The following is a 26104-nucleotide window of genomic DNA, read 5'->3' on the forward strand; positions in this document are numbered from 1 at the left end:
CCCTGATGTCTGGCTATGTTCCCAAGTCTTGGAAAACAGCAAGGGTTGTTCCTGTCCACAGAAGTCAAATCAAACTATAGGCCTATCTCCTTACTCTCTGTGTTGTTCAAAATATTGGAGAAATGTGCCTATAGCCAACTGTGCTGGTTTTACCAGGAGATCCCACAGGGCCGGCTCAACCATGGGACCAATTGGGTCCAATTGACCCAGGCAGCACTTGAAAAGGGGCAGCACTTCAGTGACTGAGTCAGTCACTGTCAGACCCAGACCACTCCTGTCCTTTGTCTCCATGGGGGAAGTCACAGGTTCCCAGCAGCATAACCTCATCATGCACAAAGACACAGTACTTGTCAGGGACGACATTTAAAGAGAGACAAGTGCATCTCTTACCTAACTTCCTGAACACTTGTGCATAAGCATTGGTTGCATGCAAGTAAACAGGCAGGCTTACTAAGGTCAGCAGACAGGCCTAGTAGGTTGATATGCTAATCAGTAATGTTACTACTGGTGAGGGGGTATCATTGCATTCTCAGACCCTGGCAGCACAATATCTTGAGCTGGCCCTTCTTCCCCACCCTGTTCTAATTTGGCTTTTGCCCGAACCACTCTACTGTAACAGCTTGTTTCATGATGTGCAGACTGGAATGGAACAAGGCATACTGACTGGAGCTATTTTCCTTTGATTTTTCCAAAGGCCTTTAACACTGTTGATTACAACATCTTAATACGCAAGCTTAAAGCTTAAGGATAAATTGTTAAATTGGTTCTGCTCTTATCAGACAGATCTCATTTTGTGTCTATTTCTAACATGTATCCAGGTCTCTCAAAGTAAAGTGCGGTGTGCCCCAGGGTTCCATTTTAGAGCCCCTCTTGTTTTCTATATTCATAAATTATCTTCCCTTAGTTTGTAAAACCTCAACTGTACACATGTATGTGGATGACACTATAATAAATGCAACAAAACCAATCCTATCACAACTTGAGTCTGTGTTGCAGCAGGATTTTTTAAGAGATTGAAAGATGGATAAGTAAAAAAAAAACTGTTTCTAAACACTGACAAAACAGTTACCAGGGTTTTTAGGATGAATCAAAAGTTAAAAAACAAATCAAATAATGCAGAGTTAAACATAATTCCATTAACAAACTATAGGCTGGCACTGTAAACCTCTATAAGTATCTTGGTATTTGGGTTGATCCTAACCTGTCTTTTGGCCCTCGTATTGACAAACTATTGTCCATTGTGATGTCGCGAATAGTTCGCCGGCGAATAGTTCCCGGCGAACATATGCGATGTTCGATCCGCCTCCAATTCGTCATCATTGAGTAAACTTTGACCCTGTATCTCACAGTCTGCAGACACATTTCAGCCAATCAGCAGCAGACACTCCCTCCCAGACCCTCCCAGCTCCTGGACAACAGCCATTTTAGATTCATTCTGATCCTGCATTCTTAGTGAGAGGAGGGATAGTGTAGCTGCTGATGATTTTATAGGGAAATTCATAGCTAGGCTAGTGTATTCAGTGTCCACTACAGTCCTGAAGGACTCATCTGATCTCTGCTGTAAGGACAGCACCCCAAAAAGCCTTTTTTAGGGCTAGAACATCTTTTTTTTTTTTTTTTTTTTTTGCCTGTGTAATTTTGACTGTGAAACATCAGTCTGCTAGTGTAATCTAATTGCAGTTGTCTGCCTGCCAGCGTGTGTGCCACGCCCACTTGCCAACTAGTGCCACCAATCATATTTGTTATAACAATAGTGTAAATATTAAAAAAAAAAAACTTTTTTGACTGAAACATCAATCTGCTAGTGTAATCTAATTGCAGTTGCCTGCCTGCCTGCCAGCGTGTGTGCCAGGCCCACTTGCCAACTAGTGCCACCACTCATATTTGTTGTAACAGTAGTGTAATTATTTAAAAAAAAAAGTTTGGTCTGTCACTGTGAAGCGGGCGTATCCCTTACACTACCTGATCGATACAACATCATACCTGATGTTTTAAAGCACGTTATTCCAAACAATTTAGGAATGTTAGGTGATTTATGCCCTTTATGGCTTAAAACCAGACTCTGCATCAACTATGTAATTTTCCGTGGGAGTTTTGCCATGGATCCCCCTCCGACATGCCACAGTCCAGTTGTTAGTCCCCTTGAAACAACTTTTCCATCACTATTGTGGCCAGAAAGAGTCCCTGTTGGTATTAAAGTTCGCCTGCCTATTGAAGTCAATGGCGGTTCGCCCGGTTCGCGAACAGTTGCGGAAGTTCGAGTCTGCCGTTCGCGAACCGAAATTTTTAGGTTTGCGACATCACTAAAATGTCCAAACTGTACCTTAAAATTGGAGCCCTTTTTAGAAATAAATCCTTTCTAAATCTTGAGGTTAGGAAACATATATTGTACAACAAATGATGATCTGCGCCTCAGATACATCTCAGTAAACTTGCAACTCTCTATAACACATTATGCCTATTTGTCCTGCAATGTAATTACAATACTCATCATTGTGATATGTTAAAAGAACTAAACTGGCTCTTGCTTGACTATAACCACTTTTCTGAGAAACTCCCACACTACCTGGCAGTATTCCCACCCCTGCTCCCTACTCCTCCCAATAACTTAAAGGGACAGTTTAGTCAAAACTTTTCTCCCCTTTAATTTGTTCCCAATGATCCACTTTACCTGCTGGAGTGTATTAAATTGTTTACAAGTATTTATTTTACCCATTTGAAATAGTTGATTTAGTCTGTGGTATCCCCACCTATTTAGAAAGTTTCTGACCTTAGCTCCAAGCTATAGATAAGCTGTGTAAACACAGGGGTATAGAAGAGTTAAGGTAATAAAATGTTAATTTTCCATTGTTCTCTTCAAGTATTGGTCTTTGGTTTATGGACAGATATAAGATAAAGAAGCATGTATATGTACACAATGTGATAAAGTAATGAGATCTGATTATACCTACAAGCTCAACCTATTTTATTAGGTTGTGGCTTCAAAAGACAAAACAAGCTAATTCATATACACAAATAAACCTTAAAAAGCTAATTCTCGTGCATTTTATGCACTGGTAAAAAAAAAAGTAATTGGAAACGCATTAAGTGAAAAACTATTTATACTGCCCCTTTAAGGGCCTCTTCTTCCACCCTACTCTCCATTCCCAGCTACAACAAGAAAGCTGGCCAATCGTCATTCTTATTCAGAGCTCCTCAACTGTGGAATAACTTCCCGGAAACCACCAAATCCTCCAGCAACCCGAGATCCTTGAAAAGAAAAATCTCTCTATCTTTACAAACAAATCAATCTTGTAAAGACTGTTAATTATAAAAAGACCTACCTACTGTCTATGTATAGCTATGTAAAAATGTAACTATTTAGTACAATATGTAATGTATTGCTGGCATATCCCAGGACATACTTGAAAATGAGATAAATTGCAGTGTATTTTTTCCTGGTAAAACATTTTATAATAAATAAATACCTGCAGTTTGTATGTCTTCTTTTATTTGAATGGTGGGATCCCCAACTTTTAAAGAAGGGGGCTTAGAATATATTGTATGATTAGGGGATAATAACTTGCCTGTCCCTTTCTCTAAGGAGCAGGGCACTGTAATCCTTCTACCCTAGTCTCCCTATCTTGTCTTTATTTATTGTGCCCTGTATACCAACACAGAGTTTGCTGGTACTTTACAAATAAAGATAATAAGAAATAATATTGTATAAAAATTGAGGACCATACAGGAAACATTGCCTTTATGACTATTACCTTTCCCCTGACTTGTCACAACCAGTGATACAAAGATTTTTTTCTTCTTATATGGATTCTAATATATCTTTGGACTTTACACTACATTTTTTTTTTTTACTGAGTAAAACATAATCTTTTATTGTTCTATCATTTAGTAAAGCGAGGTCCCATATACTGCTATAGTGATGGAGGATAAATGGATATTAAAGGGACATTATACACTAGATTTTTCTTTTAAATGTTTTGTAGATGATCCATTTTTATAGCCTTTACAGGTTTTTTTTTCTAACAAAATGTATAGTTTTGCTTATTTTTAAATAACATTACTCTGATTTTCAGACTTCTAACCAAGCCCCAAAGTTTTATAAGAATACTGATCTATACCTACTCCAGCTTGCTCGTGTTTGTGTAAAGGGTCTTTTCATATGCAAAGGAAGGGGGAGGGGAGTGTCTGCTATTTCCCTTTTGCAGTGGGTGTTCCAGTAACCTTTTAAACAGAGCTAAACTGGAAGCTTCTAAGTAAGTTTTTAAACGGTTTTATACTGGAATTTTAGATCAGTATCTGTGCATCTTATTCTTTATAGTAGTGTGTATTACATGCAGTTATATGAAAATGAGTGTATACTGTCCCTTTAAACTCAAACATATAATCCACCATAAATGGTGACAAATTTTGCTATCCAGTAATTTAAGGGGACATGAAACCCAAAATGTTTGTTTTGTGATTCAGAGAGAGTATGCAATTTTAATCAACTTTCCAATTTACCTTAATGATCTAATTTGCTTAGTTATCTTAGTATCTTTTGTTGAAAAGCATACCTAGGTAGGGTCAGGAGAGGGAAGAAAACTGCTGATTGGTGGCTGCACATATGACACTTGTCATTGTCTTACTGATGTGTTCAGCTAGCTCACAGTAGTGCATTGCTGCTACTTCAGTAAAGGAAACTAAAAGAATGATGCAAAATTGATAATAGAAGTAAACTGGAAAGTTGTTTAAAAATGTATGCTCTATCTGAATCATGAAAGAAACATTTTTGGGTTTCATGTCCCTTTAAGTCTGAAAATTGTGTTTTTTTCCACACCTTCAGATAAACTTGAGTGCGTTCAATCATGTGCATGAGTTAATTTATATCTCTCTCCCTAATTGGCCACTGTAATATAGATACTGTCTGTATTTTAAGGGGGTGTATCCATGGACTGCAAAACAATGCTAATTTTGCTTAAAAATTACAGTCAAAATGTTTTTAAAAATGTATTTTGTATGCAGATAATTTTTAATACTGTGATTAATTTGTGGTGCATATATAACAATTACTTCTTAGTGCTACACATAGTGAACATATTAAAGTATATTAGCTGGACTTGCATTGAACGTACATATATTGCCTCTTACTAAAGTGGGTTAGCATTTTACATATGTTATGTTCATAAAGCTTCATTTCCCTCACTGGGTTTAAAATAGAAATACCCAAAGATATCTCCTTTTTCCATGTGTTTCCTTCAGAAACTTAGAAGTTGTCTTCATTGATATGGATTTTCCTGTTATCACTCAGTTTCCAGTGCTGTCTATATTTACTTTTTTCATAACTGTTTAATACACAGTCTCACTGGAGTTGTTGTTGTTGTTGTATACTCACATTATCAGTAAAGCACAACATGGACCCAGTAAGGCATTAGCCCTGACACCTAAAAAGATTGTATAGGAAGGCTAAATGAAGACTGTTCTGAAACGTCTGCATATTGTTGGGGATTAAAGTGTCATGGAAAGTTGTATGTAAAAAATTCCATATCATTTATATTCCTTATAAGATCTTCCTTCAAGCCCAGTAGCCAATCAGACACCAGATACAGACATAGGCTCTTTCATGATTGGAGGAGACACATAATGGACAAGCACATGCAGATACTGAACTGATTAAAGGGATATAGAAGTCAACATTAACCAACATTTATTTAATAGTAATGTTTATATGGCCAGATAGGGTTCTTTATGGCAAGGGACTCCATTTTCTAATACAAATACTGTACATAAATTTTCTGCTCAGTGAAACATAACTGCTTCTGCTTCCTGCAATATGGGTGGAGGATCCTTTAACTAACTTCCAGATTTGGTCACTTCTACATTTCATAAATGTTGTCAAAAAAAGGATCATATAATTATATGTTGCTTAGGCATGCACAGGAAATAGACAGCCAACATTTCTGCTGTAATCATGCTTAGTTGTTGTTTTTTTAGTATACCAAATTGCTTTAACTTTTTAAATTGACTGTTTTTATAATTCTATTAAAATAACCTTTTTTGTGTTGAATTTAAAAGTCGTGTTAATAAAGAATTTGTATAAAATTGGAAGTTTATACTGATTTCATAGGTATATATTGGTCTAAATGAGGTTGTGTTTTATACTAGAAAGAGCCAAGAAAATGTTTACACTACCTTAAACTTCATTTTATGCAGATATTTTGTATAGATTGTTTTTAAAGGCATTACATTTGTGTCTGATGGATGAAGCCTTATCTACTTCTCTGTGTCATGTCATTCAAATAAAAAAAAATCTTCTAAAATAATTTGGTGGCTAATTAAAGGGATAGAAAGGTAAAAATGTAAATGTGCTTGGGTACTCACAGCATATGTGGGTATTCTACTGAAAAACAATAATAACATTCATTAGAAGCATTATTGATATTGAGAAATGCTTCTATGTAAATTGTTTTAGGTTTTAACCTTTCTATCCCTTTACATTGTTATTGACTTCATGGGGCCGACTTAAAGGGCCATGAAACCCACATTTGTTCTTTCATGATTTAGAAAGAGAATGCAATTTTAAACATCTTTCTAATTTACTTATATTATCTAATTTGTTTTATTCTCTTGATATTCTTTGCTGAAAAGCATATCTAGATATGCTCAGTAGCTGCTGACTGGTTGCTGCACATAGAAGCCTTGTGTGATTGGCTCACCATGTGCATTGCTTTTTCTACAACTAAGGATATCTAAAAAATGAAGCAAAATAAATAATAGAAGTAAATTGTAATGTTTAAATTTGTATTCTCTATCTGAATCATGAAAGAAAGATTTTGGGTTTAGTGGCCCTTTAACATGCTGCGAATGCAGAAGCGCAAATCTGCAGGGGGCAGCATTGCACAAGCATTTCACTATAAATGCTTGTGCAATGATAAATGCAGACAGCGTATGTTGTCGGCATTTAGCGATGTTGGGCGGACATGATCCGCTACAGCGCATCCTGTCTGCCTGACACTTGACAAATCAGCCCCCTAGTCTCAGCTTCTAGGCTTATAGTTTTGTTTTCCACAGACATTTTTCCAGCCAGGTGGCATTATGAAGTTAGGTGAGACAGTGTAATACTTGGCAATATTATAACTTGTTATGTTATTTATAAATGTTACTTAAAGTCAATTTTCATGTGAAAGTGCCCGGTTTTTAAAAAACTATTTAAAATAGGGGCACTTTCATTCATGAAAATTGACATTGTACCGTATTTTAAAAATACTTACCTTTTTCTTCTGAAACGATGGATCGCCGTTCTAAAACGATGCCCCTGCCTGCTTATTCCTGGTTTACTTACCCAGCAATGACGAAACCGGCTTCCTCCAATCACGGTGTTGCCTCAGGCAATGATTCCCCCGGGGGGGAAGATGTGATTGGAGGATGCCGAAATCGTCATTGCTGACGTATGAAGAGGCGCGGCTTCAAGAAGTAAAGGTAAGTATTTTAAGAAAACGTGTGAAATGTAAACTTTAATTAATGAAAGTGCCCCTGTTTTTAATAGTATTTTTTTTTAAAAAACGGGCACTCATTCTTGAAAGTTTACCTTCACTTTAAACTATCCAAAGCATAAATAAATGGATTTAAAAATGTATCTATGTATGATAATTTGTGCAACAAACAATGAAACCTTCTTATAGACAATATTAAATTTAAATTGGCTGATATAAAATGAAGTATTAAGCACCAAATGTATACACACAAGCTTTTTACTATAAAAGATCACATATATAGTCCAGAAAATGGATTTAAAAAAAAGGAATCGTATGAGTGATGAAAAAATAAGGAAAAAGGATAAATCCATTAAATCCTTAACGAATGGCAAAACTGGTGTCCTTGTGGAAAATAGTAAGATACATAGAATAATAGATGTTTAAGAACAAAATACAAAAATTGTTGTAAAAAAGATATATAGAAAAAAAGTGTCCATATCTGTTATCTAAGGTAAAAAAAGAACATATGCCTATAAAAAACTGAAATATATAGTGCAATACCGTCAAATAAATATAATCCCAGTTCTTATTCAATAAGGATTACTTGAAAATCGTGATGATAGGAACCTGAGCTGCAACAAAGTCAATGTCTAAGCGTTTCAGCCTTAAACAAGCCTTTCTCAAGACTCCTTATCCTGCTTATGTGACTTAAACTTAATATTTTCTTTACATTTTAAGATAAACCAGGTGATATGTCCATTTAAGGGCTAGATTACGAGTGGAGCTCTATGGTTTTCGCACAAGCGATATCAGGGTTTTCTAGGCCGTTTGCAAGCAAGTGAAATTCCGATTGTATTACAAGTTGAAAGTAAATTTGAATGCATAAGTGCAAACAATAGCGATTTATGCTAGAATGATTACCACAACCTCAGTGCTCTGGTTAACTGTTACGCTTTCATAAAAGTTGCACAAAACACATCAAAAATACATTTAAAAGTGCAGTTACATTATCTAATAAGTATTTAAAAAATTATAAGGGCTCAGGGGTTAGGATATATATATATATATATATGTGTGTGTGTGTGTGTTATGTGTGTATATATATATATATATATATATATATATATATATATATATGTATATAAATATACTAGATGATAAATAAGTATGTTTAAAAAATACAAACCCCCAAGCTAATTTTACTAAAAATAAAAAATGTAAAATTGCGTAAAAAAATTAAAAAAGCTATCCAAAATAAAAAGTTTAAACCTAAACTAATACCCCTATAAAAATAAAAAATCCCCCCAAAATAAAAACACCCCCCAATCTAATACTAAACTACCAATAGCCCTTAAAAGGACCTTTTTTGTAGGGCATTGCCCTAAGTTAAACAGCTTTTTTTACTTAAACAAATTACCAATTACCCCATAACGGTAAAACCCCCCCACCCAAACAACCCCCCAAAATAAAAAAACCTGACATAAAGAAAACCTAAACTACCCATTGCCCATTAAATCCCTAATCTTAAAAAAAAAATATTCCTAAAACTAATCCCCAAATAGGTACTCACCGTTCCTGAAGTCCGGCAGAGAAGGTCTTCTTCCAGGCGGCTCCATCATCTTCTATCTTCATCCTGTGTCGAAAGTGGCACTGTGCAGAGCAGTCTTCCCTGATGTGCGGATCCTCTGCGGCGATCCTCTGTGGCGTGGAGGCTCCTCTTCATCCGATCTCCGGCGTACACTAAAAATTGAATGGAAGGTACCGCAATCAATTTGGGGTACCTTGCATTCCTATTGGCTGAAATTTTGAAATCAGCCAATAGGATTAGAGCTACTGAAATCCTATTGGCTGTTCAAACCATCCAATAAGATATCAGTAGCTCTCAACCTATTGGCTGATATAAACATTTTAGCCAATAGGAATGCAAGTTACCCCAATAAATATGGGGTACCTTGCATTAAATCTTCAGTGTGCGATGGACAATAGCATGAAGAGAAACCTCCACACTGCTGAGGACCGCCACCTCTCAGAACCGCTGCTGAGGATCCATGCATTGGGAAAGCCAGCTCCGCACCTCTGCTCCATGCCACCTTCACTCCAGATGAAGATATTAGATGATGGAGCCGCCTGGAAGAAGACCTTCTTCGCCGGACTTCAGGAACGGTGAGTACCTATTTGGGGCTTAGTTTTAGGATTTTTTTTTTTTTTTTAAGATTAGGGATTTTATTGGATTGTAAAATAGCTGAATGCCCTTTTAAGGACAATGTCCATACAAATGCCCCTTTAGGGGCAATGGGTAGGTTATTTTTTATTTTATTGTGGGGGGTTTTACTGTTAGGGAGGACTTAGTATTTAATGTAAAAGAGCTGTTTAACTTAGGGCAATGCCCTACAAAAGGCCCTTTTAAGGGCTATTGGTAGTTTAGTTTAGTTTAGATTAGGGGGTGTTTTTATTTTGGGGGGCTTTTTTATTTTCATAGCGATTAGGTTTAATTTTTTTTCTTTTTGATAATTTTTTTTCTTTAATGTTAGACATTTATTTTTTGTAATGTTAGATTCATTTTTTGTAATTTAATGTTAGGATTTTTTATTTTAAGTGTAATTTAGTAGTAATTGGGGTTAATTTAGGGGGTGTTGGGCAGGGATAGTCAAAGTGTCCGTACACGGACATTGGTGTCCGGGACTATCCCTTGCAGTGTCCACCACAACCTTAGTATATCTTTTCTTTCTGATTTAATAATAGGAATAAAAAAAAAATATGTAGTGTGAATAAAGTTAGTGGCTTGTCAAGAGACTGCTAGCGATATTGGGTGATAAGTTAAGGAATAAATAAAGCCTGAGTGAAATACTGGATGTGTATCTGCATCTGTATAATAACACCCAGCTCTATACAAAGACACAGTAGTGACCCTGGCACATGCGTATAGCCAGACAAGGGCTGGTTATGGGGTTAGTGGTATCTGCATCAGTATAATAACACCCAGCGCTATATAATGACAGTAGTGACACTGGCACATGGGTATAGCCAGAGGAGGGCTGGTTATAGAATCAGTGATATCTGCATCAGTATAATAACACCAAGCACTATATAATGACACAGTAGTGACACTGGCACATGGGTATAGTCAGAGGAGGGCTGGTTATAGAATCAGTGGTATCTGCATCAGTATAATAACAGCCAGCGCTATATAATGACACAGTAGTGACACTGGCACATGGGTATAGCCAGAGGAGGGCTGGTTATAGAATCAGTGGTATCTGAATCAGTATAATAATACCAAACACTATACAAAGACACAGTAGTGACACTGGCTCATTGGTATTCCCAGAAGAGGGCTGGTTATTGGATCAGTGGTATGTGCATCAGTATAATAACACCAAGCACTATAAAATAATGTTTTTCATTTCAAATGTACCTTGGTGTCCTTCACTAAGGTCTGTACTTTGGAAAATGTCCACCACAGCCTTTGCCTGTGCCTATCCCTGGTGTTGGGTTAGGGGGCTTAGTAATTAAATTAGTTATTTTGTTGCGGGGGGGTTGTCAGTTTACGAGTTAATAGGTTAATTAAGTTTATTGCTATGTGGGGGTTTGGCAGTTTAGGGGTTAATTAGGTTTATTGGGATGTGGGGGTTTGTCGGTTTAGGGGTTAATAGTATAATTAGTTGGAGGTTTAGTGGTTTATATTATAATTTATTTAGTTGGCGTTGTGGGGTTTGGCTGTGTAAGGGTTAGGTAGTTTCTGTTGTGGGATTTAAGGGTTATTTTTTTGTTAATACTTAGTACGGGCGGTTATGTTTAATTTTTTTCTTAAAGAGACAGTCAACGCCAGAATTGTTGTTGTTTTAAAAGATAGATAATCCCTTAGTTACCCCAGTTTTGCATGACCAACACAGTTATAATAGACTTTTTAACTCTGTGATTACCTTGTGTATATAAGCCTCTGCAGACTGCGCCCTTATTTCAGTTCTTTTGACAGACTTTTTAGCCAATCAGTTCTCACTCCTCGGTAAATTCACGTGCATGAGCTCAATGTTATCTATATGAAACACATGAACTAACTCCCTCTAGTGGTGAAAAACTGTCAAAATGTGGCCTCCAAGGCCTAAGAAATTAGCATATGAACCTCCTAGGTTTAGCTTTCAACTAAGAATACCAAGAGAACAAAGCAAAATTGGTGATAAAAGTAACATGGAAAGTTATTTAAAATAACATGCCCTATTTGAATCGTAAAAGGTTTTTTTTTGTACTTGACTGTCCTTTAATACTTCATGTGGGTGTTTTTTTTTGTTTTGTTTTTTTTTAATTCGTATGGGCGGTTATTTTTTTTTTTTTTAATTCTTGCGGGCGGTTACCTGTTTTTTTTTGTTTGTTTTTTAAGACTTTGTTTGCCTACGCTGCATACAGGTGGATTCCGAAAATGGCAGGGTGATGAAAGAACCGACGGACGCGTTAACGTGATTATAGTATATATACTTTCTAAATATATAAAGGTATAAATATGTATTTGTGCAAAATTCCATTATATATATATATTTTTTTTTTTTTTAAAGGGACATTCCAGACAAAAGTTAAATGCACATACATGATATACATCTTTGAAAAGAAACATATTTGTAATATACATGCACTGTCAAAAATGCTTCTAGTTAAAGTTATCGCTTTTTTAGTATTAACATTTTTCTCTGCACGTGCATGTGAAGCATAGCTAGATATTTTCAGAACTCAAGCATTTCAAATACTGCAGCTGCTCAGAGCGCCAGTGGCACTTGTATCATGTCAGAAATTAACACATGGAGTCATTACCAGATGGTAAAAGCATATTGGGCTCTCTGAGCAAGCGCTGTGTCTAAAATGCTGGTGCACGGTGCATACTTAAAGGGACAGTCTACACCAGAATTTGTATTGTTTAAAAAGATAGATAATCCCTTTATTACCTTTTCCCTAGTGTTGCACAACCAACACAGTTATATAAATACACGTTTTACCTCTGTGATTACCTTGTATCTAATCCTTTGCAAACTGCCCCCTTATTTCAGTTCTTTTGACAGACATCCATTTTAGCCACCTGAACTCCACGTGCCTGAGGACAGTGTTTTCTATATAAAAAACACATGAACTAACACCCTCTAGTGTTGAAAAACTGTCAAAATGCCCTTAGAGAAGAGGCGGCCTTCAAGGGCTTAGAAATTAGCATATGAACCTCCTAGGATTAGCTTTCAACTAAGAATACCAAGAGAACAAAGCAAAATTGGTGATAAAAATAGTTTAAAATTACATTCTGTATCTAAATCATGAAAGTTTATTTTGGACAAGACTGTCCCTTTAAATACACTTTTTAAACCGCTATAGCTTTTGTTAGTAGCATTTTTGCTACTACATGTATATCACAAAAATGCTTCTACTCAAAATTTAAATGCCTCCATGTCGATTCCAATTTTGGCTGGAATGTCCCTTTAAATATATCTATGAATAAATAAAACATGTTTTGCTATGTGCAGAACATTGGATTATGAAATATGCAATATTTTCTTCTTAAGTTGCGCTTTTAAATAACCGCAATTGTGTTTGTGCGACTTGGGTGTTTTGCTTTTTTTTCACCTCCATTTAAGTCAATAGGGAAATGTGATTTTGCGTTTTGCGACTTCTCAAAGTCTGTTACCGCGACTATGTGAACGCGAGCTTGCAAACTTTTTACTTTTAACTCGTAATACGAGTGTGAATCTCAGAGCACAAATAAATACTTATATCAGTTTTAATGCTTGAATACGAGCGCAAATTACCACTCCACTCGTAATCTAGCCCTAAATAGGTCCTGGGAAGAACACTGTACTATTTAGTTGAAATATTTTTTATTGTAGTGAAATCATCATAACATTTAATATGACAACAAATAGTTTTGCTATACTTATTGCCTTACATTTACAGGTCCCGTAGGGATAGTACATATTATTGGAAGAAGAGGGAGAGTTAAACAACATGTCACATATTGATCCTTTTATAGGTATATCCAAAACCTCCTCCATCAAAGAACTTAAGTTCATGAGTCCTCCACCATACAAAGACTGAGTCAGTTCTCTTCCAAATCATAGGCCAAAGAAGAAGCAGATGTCTAGAACAAGAACCTGTTTTGTCGTATATATCATCTTATACATTATGTGGGAAATTTCAAACATACAATAAAATGACCTTAATAAACTTAAAGGGACCTTAAATACTATACATCAGTGAAATGTAACTAATGAATGTGTTAACATCCTTTAAGTGTTAGGATGCAAAACACATACATTTTTTTAAAATTTAAAAATCCATCCTTTATTATTTTAAAATAAAAGATCATCTTCTATTTTCCATTTAGACACTGACAAGGGGGCTGGGCACCTTTATGGATGCCACGTCATCCGTATGTGATCATGCACGCAAACCCATGTTCTAACATCCTCCCCACCGGTAATACCTTGTCTGCACACTTCAGACCTGATAGCAGTTGGAGCTATCGTGCACGCAAACCCATGTTCTAACATCCTCCCCACAGGTCCTTGTCTGCACACTTCGCTGTCAGACCTGATAGCAGTTGCGCGCATTTTAAATATATTCACAGTGGGACAACAAAATTGTGACTACAATGATCCTTTCCTAAGCTTTACTCTGCTCTACTGCTCTGTTGGCTGCTCGCTCTTCTCTCTAAGCTGTACCATGTGTGTACAGCTTAGAGAGAAGAGCGAGCAGCCAATTTACATAGAAACCTTCAACTTCTGTAGAATAACTGTAATATGTGGTGCTTATAAAGAAAATGAATTATAATAAAACATGTGATCCATAAATTAATACATCATTAGCAAAATCACAATCTCACTATCTAATTAGCATTTTGAGTCGTACACAAGCACCATACAATTAATGAAAAAGAACCATGACACTGACCATAAAAGAGATATTTGATGGTCAATAATACAATAATACAATCTGCTTAAAGAATACAGACCTATGCAACTATGTGCTTCCCAAACAATAAAGGGCCATAACAGTCAAAAAAATGTCATGCTCTAATTTGTTAGACCATGTAATTTTAATACTGTTGACCATGTACTACTGTAGCGCCCACAAAGCGGTTGAACACACATTAGAAGTGCCATCTGCGACTTGTGGAGCACTGTTGGTCTTGTGCGACAACCACTGCTGATCCAATCGGCAGTGCTAGTTGTACATCTAAGTCGTTCAACTAGCGCTGTTGATTGGATAATTGGTGGGTTCTGCGAGTCCCAAGCAGCACTTTTACTGTTTGTTTAAACAACTGTGAGCGGGTTAAACATACAGTAGTGTAGGGTCTATGTCATTTAAAATTACACACTCTAACTAATTAGGACATGTCATTATTTTACTATTATGGCCCTTTAAGAATAATTCAAGAACAGTCTTGCCCACATTTGGTGCCACCTTCTTTCTAATTGCTACTCCTAGTGCATGCTCAATTTTCAGCGGGTTTGAACTTGATCTGCATGGCTGTCATCAAAGGATCTGGATTGCTATTTGATAAAAATACAAACACATACATAGTTATGTGTGTGTGTAACAATTTTACTTATTGGTGATATTTATATTTCTCTTGTTAAGTGTATCCAGTCCACGGATCATCCATTACTTATGGGATATTCTCCTTCCCAACAGGAAGTTGCAAGAGGACCCACAGCAGAGCTGCTATATAGCTCCTCCCCTAACTGCCATATCCAGTCATTCTCTTGCAACCCTCAACAAAGATGGAGGTCGTAAGAGGAGAGTGGTGTTTTATACTTAGTTTATTTCTTCAATCAAAAGTTTATTATTTTTAAATGGTACCTGAGTGTGCTGTTTATCTCAGGCAGTATTTAGAAGAAGAATCTGCCTGCATTTTCTATGATCTTAGCAGAAGTAACTAAGATTCATGGCTGTTCTCACATATTCTGAGGAGTGAGGTAACTTCAGAGAGGGAATGGCGTGCAGGTTTTCCTGCAATAAGGTATGTGCAGTTAATATTTTTCTTGGGATGGAATTTGCTAGAAAATGCTGCTTATACCGGATTAATGTAAGTAAAGCCTTAAATGCAGTGATAGCTACTGGTATCAGGCTTATTAATAGAGATGCATACCTGTACTCTTATAAAAATGTAATATAAAACGTTTGCTGGCATGTTAATCGGTTTTATATATGTTTGGTGACAAAACTTATTGGGGCCTAGTTTTTTTCCACATGGCTGGTTTGATTTCTGCATAGAGACAGTTTCCTGAAGCTTTCCACTGTTGCAATATGAGTGGGAAGGGCCTATTTTAGTGCTTTTCTGTGCAGATAAAAATACTGACAGAGACATTCAGCTTCCCTCTGCATGATACAGGACATCTCTGAAGGGCTCAAAAGGCTTCAAAGTCGTGTTTGAGGAGGGTAACAATCACAGTAGACTGTGGCAGTTGTTGTGACTGTGTTTAAAAAAGTTTTTGTCATTTATTATTCTGTTTTTGTTATTAAGGGGTTAATCATCCATTTGCAATTGGGTGCAATGCTCTGCTGACTTGTTACATACACTGTAAAAATTTTGTTAGTGTAACTGCCTTTTTTCACTGTTATTTCAAATTTTGTCAAAATTTGTTTCTCTTAAAGGCACAGTAACGTTTTTTATATTGCTTGTTAACTTGCTTTAAAGTGTTTTCCAAGCTTGCTAGTCTCAGTGCTAGTCTGTACAAACATGTCTGAAACAGAGGATACTTGTTCATTATGTTTAAAAGCCATGGTGGAGCCCCATAGGAGAATGTGTACTAAATGTATTGATTTCACCTTAAACAGTAAAGATCAGTCTTTATCTATAAAAGAATTGTCACCAGAGGGGTCTGTCGAGGGGGAAGTTATGCGACTAACTCTCCCCACGTGTCGGACCCTTCACCTCCCACTCAAGGGACGCACGGGAATATGGCGCCAAGTACATCAGGGACGCCCATAGCGATTACTTTGAAGGACATGGCTGCAATCATGAATAATACCCTGTCAGAGGTATTATCCAGATTGCCTGAATTGAGAGGCAAGCGCGATAGCTCTGGGGTTAGACGAGATACAGAGCTCGTAGATGCTGTAAGAGCCATGTCTGATACTGCGTCACAATATGCAGAACCTGAGGACGGAGAGCTTCAGTCTGTGGGTGACGTCTCTGATTCGGGGAGACCTGATTCAGAGATTTCTAATTTTAAATTTTAGCTTGAGAACCTCCGTGTATTGCTTGGGGAGGTATTAGCTGCTCTGAATGACTGTGACACAATTGCAGTGCCAGAGAAATTGTGTAGGCTGGATAAATACTATGCAGTGCCGGTGAGTACTGATGTTTTTCCAATACCTAAAAGGCTTCCAGAAATTATTAGTAAGGAGTGGGATAGGCCCGGTGTGCCCTTTCCCCCACCTCCTATATTTAGAAAAATGTTTCCAATAGATGCCACTACACAGGACTTATGGCAGACTGTCCCTAAGGTGGAGGGAGCAGTTTATACTTTAGCAAAGCATACCACTATCCCGGTTGAGGACAGTTGTGCTTTTTCAGATCCAATGGATAAAAAATTAGAGGGTTACCTTAAGAAAATGTTTATTCAACAAGGTTTTATTTTACAGCCCCTTGCATGCATTGCGCCTGTCACTGCTGCGGCGGCATTCTGGTTTGAGGCCCTGGAAGAGGCCATCCATACAGCTCCATTGACTGAAATTGTTGACAAGCTTAGAACTCTTAAGCTAGCTAACTCATTTGTTTCTGATGCCATTGTTCATTTGACTAAACTAACGGCTAAGAATTCCGGATTCGCCATCCAGGCGCGTAGGGCGCTATGGCTCAAATCCTGGTCAGCTGATGTGACTTCAAAGTCTAAATTACTCAACATTCCTTTCAAGGGGCAGACCTTATTCAGCCTGGTTTGAAAGAAATTATTGCTGACATTACTGGAGGTAAGGGTCATACCCTTCCTCAGGACAGGGCCAAATCAAAGGCCAAACAGTCTAATTTTCGTGCTTTTCGAAATTCCAAGGCAGGTGCAGCATCAACTTCCTCCGCTTCAAGACAGGAGGGAACTTTTGCTCAATCTAAGCAGGCCTGGAAACCTAACCAGTCCTGGAACAAAGGCAAGCAGGCCAGAAAGCCTGTTGCTGCCTCTAAGACAGCATGAAGGAACGGCCCCCTATCCGGCAACGGATCTAGTAGGGGGCAGACTTTTTCTCTTTGCCCAGGCATGGGCAAGAGATGTTCAGGATCCCAGGGCGTTGGAGATCATATCTCAGGGATATCTTCTGGACTTCAAAGCTTACCCTCCACAAGGGAGATTTCATCTTTCAAGGTTATCTGCAAATCAGATAAAGAAAGAGGCATTCCTACGCTGTGTGCAAGACCTCCTAGTAATGGGAGTGATCCATCCAGTTCCGCGGACGGAACAAGGACAGGGTTTTTATTCAAATCTGTTTGTGGTTCCCAAAAAAGAGGGAACCTTCAGACCAATTTTGGATCTAAAGATCTTAATCAAATTCCTCAGAGTTCCATCTTTCAAAATGGAAACTATTCGGACCATCCTACCCATGATCCAAGAGGGTCAGTACATGACCACAGTGGACTTAAAGGATGCCTACCTTCACATACCGATTCACAAAGATCATCATCGGTTCCTAAGGTTTGCCTTTCTAAACAGGCATTACCAATTTGTAGCTCTTCCCTTTGGGTTGGCTACAGCCCTGAGAATCTTTACGTAGGTTCTGGGCTCACTTCTGGCGGTTCTAAGACCGCGAGGCATAGCGGTGGCTACGTATCTAGACGACATCCTGATACAGGTGTCATGCTTTCAAATTGCCAAGTCTCATACAGAGATAGTTCTGGCATTTCTGAGATCGCACGGGTGGAAAGTGAACGAGGAAAAGAGTTCTCTATCCCCACTCTCAAGAGTCTCCTTCTTAGGGACTCTTATAGATTCTGTAGAGATGAAAATTTACCTGACGGAGTCCAGGTTATCAAAGCTTATAAATGCTTGCCGTATTCTTCATTCCATTCCGCGCCCTTCGGTGGCGCAGTGTATGGAGGTGATCGGCTTAATGGTAGCGGCAAGGGACATAGTGCCATTTGCGCGCCTCCATCTCAGACCGCTGCAATTATGCATGCTAAGTCAGTGGAATGGGGATTACACAGATTTGTCCCCTCTGCTAAATCTGGATCAAGAGACCAGAGATTCTCTTCTCTGGTGGTTGTCTCGGGTCCACCTGTCCGAGGGTATGACCTTTCGCAGGCCAGATTGGACAATTGTAACAACAGATGCCAGCCTTCTAGGTTGGGGTGCAGTCTGGAACTCCCTGAAGGCACAGGGATCGTGGATTCAGGAGGAGAAACTCCTTCCGATAAATATTCTGGAGTTAAGAGCAATATTCAATGCTCTTCTGGCTTGGCCTCAGTTAGCAACACTGAGGTTCATCAGATTTCAGTCGGACAATATCACGACTGTGGCTTACATCAACCATCAAGGGGGAACCAGGAGTTCCCTAGCGATGTTAGAAGTCTCAAAAATAATTCGCTGGGCAGAGACTCACTCTTGCCACCTGTAAGCAATCCATATCCCAGGCGTGGAGAACTGGGAGGCGGATTTTCTAAGTCGTCAGACTTTTCACCCGGGGGAGTGGGAACTCCATCCGGAGGTGTTTGCTCAATTGATTCATCGTTGGGGCAAACCAGAGTTGGATCTCATGGCGTCTTGCCAGAACGCCAAGCTTCCTTGTTACGGATCCAGGTCCAGGGACCCAGAAGCGACGCTGATAGATGCTCTAGCAGCGCCTTGGTTCTTCAACCTGGCTTATGTGTTTCCACCGTTTCCTCTGCTCCCTCGACTGATTGCCAAAATCAAACAGGAGAGAGCATCAGTGATTCTAATAGCGCCTGCGTGGCCACACAGGACCTGGTATGCAGACCTAGTGGACATGTCATCCTTTCCACCATGGACTCTGCCTCTAAGACAGGACCTTCTAATACAAGGTCCTTTCAATCATCCAAATTTAATTTCTCTGAGACTGACTGCATGGAGATTGAACGCTTGATTCTATCAAAGCGTGGCTTCTCCGAGTCAGTCATTGATACCTTAATACAGGCACGAAAGCCTGTTACCAGGAAAATCTATCACAAGATATGGCGTACATATCTTTACTGGTGTGAATCCAAGAATTACTCATGTAGTAAGGTTAGGATTCCTAGGATATTGTCCTTTCTCCAAGAGGGTTTGGACAAAGGATTATCAGCTAGTTCCTTAAAGGGACAGATTTCTGCTCTGTCTATTCTTTTGCACAAGCGTCTGGCAGAAGTTCCAGACGTCCAGGCATTTTGTCAGGCTTTGGTTAGAATTAAGCCTGTGTTTAAACCTGTTGCTCCCCCATGGAGCTTAAACTTGGTTCTTAAAGTTCTTCAAGGAGTTCCGTTTGAACCCCTTCATTCCATTGATATTAAGCTTTTATCTTGGAAAGTTCTGTTTTTGATGGCTATTTCCTCGGCTCGGAGTGTCTCTGAGCTATCTGCCTTACAATGTGATTCTCCTTATCTGATTTTTCATGCAGATAAGGTAGTTCTGCGTACCAAACCTGGGTTTTTACCTAAGGTGGTTTCTAACAAGAATATCAATCAAGAGATTGTTGTTCCATCATTGTGTCCTAATCCTTCTTCAAAGAAGGAACGTCTTTTACATAATCTGGACGTAGTCCATGCCTTGAAGTTTTACTTACAAGCTACTAAAGATTTTCGTCAAACATCTTCCCTGTTTGTCGTTTATTCTGGACAGAGGAGAGGTCAAAAAGCTTTGGCAACCTCTCTTTCCTTTTGGCTTCGGAGTATTATACGCCTAGCCTATGAGACTGCTGGACAGCAGCCCCCTGAAAGAATTACAGCTCATTCTACTAGAGCTGTGGCTTCCACCTGGGCCTTTAAAAATGAGGCCTCTGTTGAACAGATTTGCAAGGCCGCGACTTGGTCTTTGCTTCACACTTTTTCAAAATTTTACAAATTTGATACTTTTGCTTCTTCGGAGGCTGTTTTTGGGAGAAAGGTTCTTCAGGCAGTGGTTCCTTCCGCTTAATCCCTGCCTTGTCCCTCCCATCATCCGTCTACTTTAGCTTTGGTATTGGTATCCCATAAGTAATGGATGATCCGTGGACTGGATACACTTAACAAGAGAAAACATAATTTATGCTTACCTGATAAATTTATTTCTCTTGTAGTGTATCCAGTCCACGGCCCGCCCTGTCATTTTAAGGCAGGTCTAAAATTTAATTAAACTACAGTCACCACTGCACCCTATGGTTTCTCCTTTCTCTGTTTGTTTCGGTCGAATGACTGGATATGGCAGTTAGGGGAGGAGCTATATAGCAGCTCTGCTGTGGGTGATCCTCTTGCAACTTCCTGTTGGGAAGGAGAATATCCCATAAGTAATGGATGATCCGTGGACTGGATACACTACAAGAGAAATAAATTTATCAGGTAAGGATAAATTATGTTTTCTACAATATTTATTTTTTGACACATTTTATCTCCACTTTTATTATTTTGCAGTTCATTGTTACACTGGTTGTTTTTTTTTTTTGCATAATAATTATTTTTTAGTGTATCGCTCCTAGTTGTGACGTAAGCGTCTGTCCAGGAAAGGATCCAGTGGCTGAGAAGTGACTTAACACTCCCCCAACTCGTTGGATAAGTCCCAGGGTGTGACTAAGGGGTCTTGGCAAATAGCAAGTTAGACAGGCCATGGGTCAGATACCTTACGGGCAGCAGAAGTACAGAATCAGGATTCAGAGGAAGGTCAATGGTAAGCCTGAGGTCGGCTACTTGCGGGCAGAGGAGGCACAGAATCAGGTTCCAAGCAGGTCTGAGGTCTAGCAGGAATCGGCAACAAACAGGCAGCAGAAGTACAAATTTATAATTCAATGACAGGTCAAAGATGAAGCAGAAGGTCAAACAGGATTACAACAGCAAGTAGTACCATCCAGGAGTACTGCAACAATGAGGCACAGAATAGACGCAATTACGTCAATTTATAGTGCCAATCGCGGCAAAAAACAATGCAATGTGGCACCAAGAGATAACAAAAAGGTTGCCAAGGTAGGGTAGCTAGGCAACAATAAACAAACAGTGGCCACATCGTGACAATTCGGTTTTACCAGAAATATACAAATAAGCAGTCTCATAACAACATGCTATCTAGATTTACAATGTGATATTCGTATAATGTAAAAAAAAAAAGAAAGAAAAGAGGAAATAAAATGTTAAGATAATAAGATATTCCACAAAGCTTATGCAAAAACATAACTAAGTATACAGTCTAAGGTACAACATTTAAAAAAATCCACATCGGCACCGTAGTAATAAGCAAAATTATTGATAAACAGAACAGAGAAATACAGAATGCCAAAATGTGCAACAAGACATCATGGGCAAGGTACTGCGCAAAGTCACTACCAACATTTACCACCAGTGGCATATTATGGCCTAAGCCAACAAAACCTGCGCAGTTTATGGCAACTGAGATAGTCAGTTGCTGGTAACTGCTATAGCCCTTTTTCTGTACAGTAAAAAGACTTCTGGCCGTGGGGATATTCTCTTTGAGAATGACACCTAATTATATACGTTGGGTAGTTACTGGCACCCAGAAGATCATTTGTGAATATAGACCATTAATTATGCATCTGAAGGGGTTGCAGGCTGTAGGCAAAGCCTTAGTCAGTACAGACCATAAGTTTGCATGTGAAGCGCTTGTTGGCTGCATGAGGTGTTGAGTCCTCCTCTTTTTATGTTTTGGTTTAATTAACTTTCAAACACCTGACTTGATTTTGGCTTATTTATAAATATAGGTAACTTTATAATTGTCCTCTAAAATAGATTTAGCTATAAAAGTGCAAATGGAAAATCCTACAAAGTGTAAAAGCATTTCATTATTTCTACTGGTGTTTGTATATAATTTTGTTTAAGCCCTGCAATGGGACTATACACACAGTATAAAGTCCACTTTGTAGCAGCAATTCACTACTGGAAGTTAGATTAAAATTTCTGGTGTGTCAATGACAAGCTGCAAATGTGTGTAACCATCAATAATCTGCTACCTAGGTATGCTTTTCAATAACGAATACCAAGAGAACAAATTAATTTTAACAAAAGAAGTAAATTAGCATGATATATCTGAATCATGAGTTTAATTTGCCTTTAATTTTCTTTCAAGGAACATCATACCCAAATGTTGAAGCACTTGAAAATCATGCAGCGTATCTGTAAAAAGCTGACTAGAAAATATCACCTGAAAATCTATATGTAACAAAGGAAAATATTTTATATCAAAATTTTCTCTGTAGCCACATTACATTGTAAGAAAACATGAAACTCAATTTTTTTTCTTTCATGATTTATGAAGAGCATGCAATTTTAAACAACTTTTTCCAATTTACTTCTTTATCTAATTTGCTTCATTCTCGTGTTTACAAGCATATCTAAATAGGCGTTGTAGCTGCTGATTGGTGGCTGCCTTCTGTGGTTGTCTCACCGATGTGCATTATTATTTTTCAAAAAAGGATATATAAACAATTAAGCAAATTAAATAATAGAAGTAGATTGGAATGTTGTTAATTGTATTCTCTATCTGAATAATAAAAGAAAAATGTTAGGTTTCATTTCCCTTTAAGCAGCCAATCAGGATGAAAGGGTATTTCCCTCCTCCTTTAAGGAAGTTTTCTTTTTTTTTCTTTTTTTTCCAAAATAAAGCTTTATTGGTTAAATAGTTGACAATCTGTACATGCATATGAAAACTATTGCAACATAGTATGATCTTACATTTATACATGCTATTTTTTAACTTAGCTTATACATCGTATCTTTGAGTATTTATCGTTAAGTGATTAAAATTGGATCTTTTACTGTCAATGTTAAAATCATTTCTAAAATTTAACATATGAACTTTGAAAAAAAAACAGTATTTATCAGGCATATAGACAAGGTAATATTTATCAGGTCTCCGGCTTTTCCATATCACACTGCCGAGAGGGTTTAAATGTGTGATATTAGCTACTCTGCAGATGCAGAGAGAGAAGATCAAACAGATAGAAAAATTAGTAGGAGAGTAGGAAGGAGAAAAGGGAAATCGAGCTACTGAAGGAGGGGGGGGGACTGAAGGAGGGGGGACAAATACACTATCCAGCAGCTGTCTAAACTTTACACATATGTTAAACTAAAGTCCACGTCCCTCCCAGGTCAGCAACATAATTTTGTGAGTGCTTAATTTACCAATTCTTAAATAATGGTATCTCTCTAACCTCAACAGCTCTCCCACTTTAGCTTTCCATTCCAACATGCTTGGAGTGTTTTGTCTTTTCCAGTATAAGGGGATGAGACCTTTTGAAGCATTTAACATTAAAAGGAAAAGCAAGTACCTATCCTCTCCTATGATCTTGAGCAGCTGGTGATATATTAAATAATTAGGACTTGGAGGAATAATAACCCAGAGTATTCTGCTCATTTCCCCCAGTGTTGCCTCCCAATAGGTTCGTATATATGGGCACGACCACCAAATATGTCTGAGGGTACCCTCTTCTCCGCATCCTCTCCAGCATCCCCCACCAGTCTGTGGGTATATTTTTTTAAGTCTTTGGGGGGTTAAATACCATCTACTCAATAGCTTATAATGTGATTCCTGTATTCTAGCTGAGACTGATGCCTTCCTTGCCTTCTCAAATATCTTTAGCCACTCTTTATTGGTAATATCTTGTCTCAGGTCTTCCTGCCAGGCTTGCATATAAGTTGGGAGGGAGGTCTTGCTCCCCATGATCAAGAGTTTGTAAATTTGTGAAATCAGGTGTGTTGGGTTGTGTGACATGGTACAGAGCGTCTCGAAAGGCGTCCTGCATCTGGTAAAAGCGGCCCTATTCTTGTGTGTGCTAAAGTAATGCCTAACTTGCGCCTCTCTAAACCATGAGGAGAAAAGAGTAGCATCCCACTCAATCAGCTCTGGTCTAGCTTTCAGCTTGTCCCGGTGTAGGATATTGAGCATCGCTGCATCCATAAGGCTATAGACTTTATTTGGGAAATATGGCCCTGTTTCGACTCCCACATCCGGATTCTCCCTTATAGGAGTGACAGGAGAGTTAAAAGTGGATAGGCTGGCGTCTTTATTAATAAGTCTATCCCACCCTGAAAACACTTCATCATATAGTGGGTATTGTTTGATTATGGTTGGTCTATTATTAGGAGATATCCACGCCAGTGTCCCCACATTACCCCTCTGTAAAATTGCGTTATCTAGCTGGACCCATGCCTTATGGGGCGAATTATGGCACCACTCCACTACTCTTTGGCGAGATATTGCTCTTTGATAGATCCGCATGTCAGGAACTCCTATTCCCCCCATTTAAGGAAGTTTTCTATAAAATCTCTCATGATTTGAGCAAAATCTCATGAAATAACAACAAAGCAAAGTGTGACATCAGCACTGATGCAGCTGACAGTAGTTAAAGAATAACTGTTCACAGAGCACTTTCTATTAAGAGCTGAAGACATTTTGAGGTAAAATATCTTTCTTTTCTACACAGATATTCAGGTGATATTTTCATGTTCGCTTTTTACAGTTATGCTGCATCACTTTCAAGTGATTTATTATATGGTTATTATGTCCCATTAAGTTATTTCTATAATACTGACTAAATAACTTGACTGTATGCAACATTAATACTCATAGGGCTTGAATCCTTCTTCTTCTTTTTTTTGTATTGATTGAAATCATGGTCTCCTACCTAAGAACTTTTATAGAATCATATTGCAGCCTAAGTATCTAATGAAATCAATTTACTTTTGTGATGTAGCGCAAGCGGTGCTTGGGCAAAATGCTGACGGACAGAATGCTGAAGCACATTTGTTCATCAGACATATGTCCGAGAGACTTTGTTCCGACATCTGCCGAGGGCAGATACGCTCTAAAGTGCTCTGTTCTAATCAGAGCCTCAGGCGCCGCAACCGCCTCTGGGAACCTAGCCATGGTTCACATCTCCCAGCGACGTGCTTTTAACCATCCGTCTATCTGTTTATTTTTCGATCTTTATCTATCTGTCTATCTTTCTATCTGTATCCTTATCTATCTATCCATCTCGTGGCCAGACTCTTATCCGACGGCCATTTGTCTGTCGGAATATTATCCATCACACAAATGTCAGTTGGACAAATTTCCGTCGGATAACAGTCCGACCACGAACGCAAATACTATATTATGCACATTATTTTGTTCTGAGAGTTGTTTTTTTTATGCCATATGGACTGGCAATTTAATAACTTAGGCTTTTTTCTGTTTTTACAAAATGAGCACCACTGAATAGATATGGTTTCATATTTTAAAGTGGCAATCGTATGACAGACCAATTAAGGATATTTTTAATTACATCAAGTCGACATAAGGTAATAGTAAATGTGCTAACATTCTGTATCTACAGATTTTCAAACATAGGTCAAAACTTCCTGTTTAAGGGTTACCAGCTGTGTCTTCAAAGTAATTTAAAAAGATAAAAAAAAATGTATTTGCATGTGCATTAAGTGTTCACAGATTCTTGAGATGAAAGAGGACTGTACAAACATGTTTTTTACAACTATTTCTAAAATTCTCTTGAAGCCTAAA

The 26104-nt window shown here is 38.2% G+C and overlaps 1 protein-coding gene across 2 annotated transcripts in view; it reads left to right on the forward strand.

Annotated features, from left to right (window-relative positions):
- The window catches only part of LYN (LYN proto-oncogene, Src family tyrosine kinase), a 266541-nt gene that overhangs the window by 64712 nt on the left and 175725 nt on the right, over nucleotides 1–26104 (forward strand). The gene's annotated exons all lie outside the window — the stretch shown is intronic.

This window comes from Bombina bombina, chromosome 5 (genome assembly GCF_027579735.1).
Source record: "Bombina bombina isolate aBomBom1 chromosome 5, aBomBom1.pri, whole genome shotgun sequence".
Classification (NCBI taxonomy): Eukaryota; Metazoa; Chordata; class Amphibia; order Anura; family Bombinatoridae; genus Bombina; species Bombina bombina.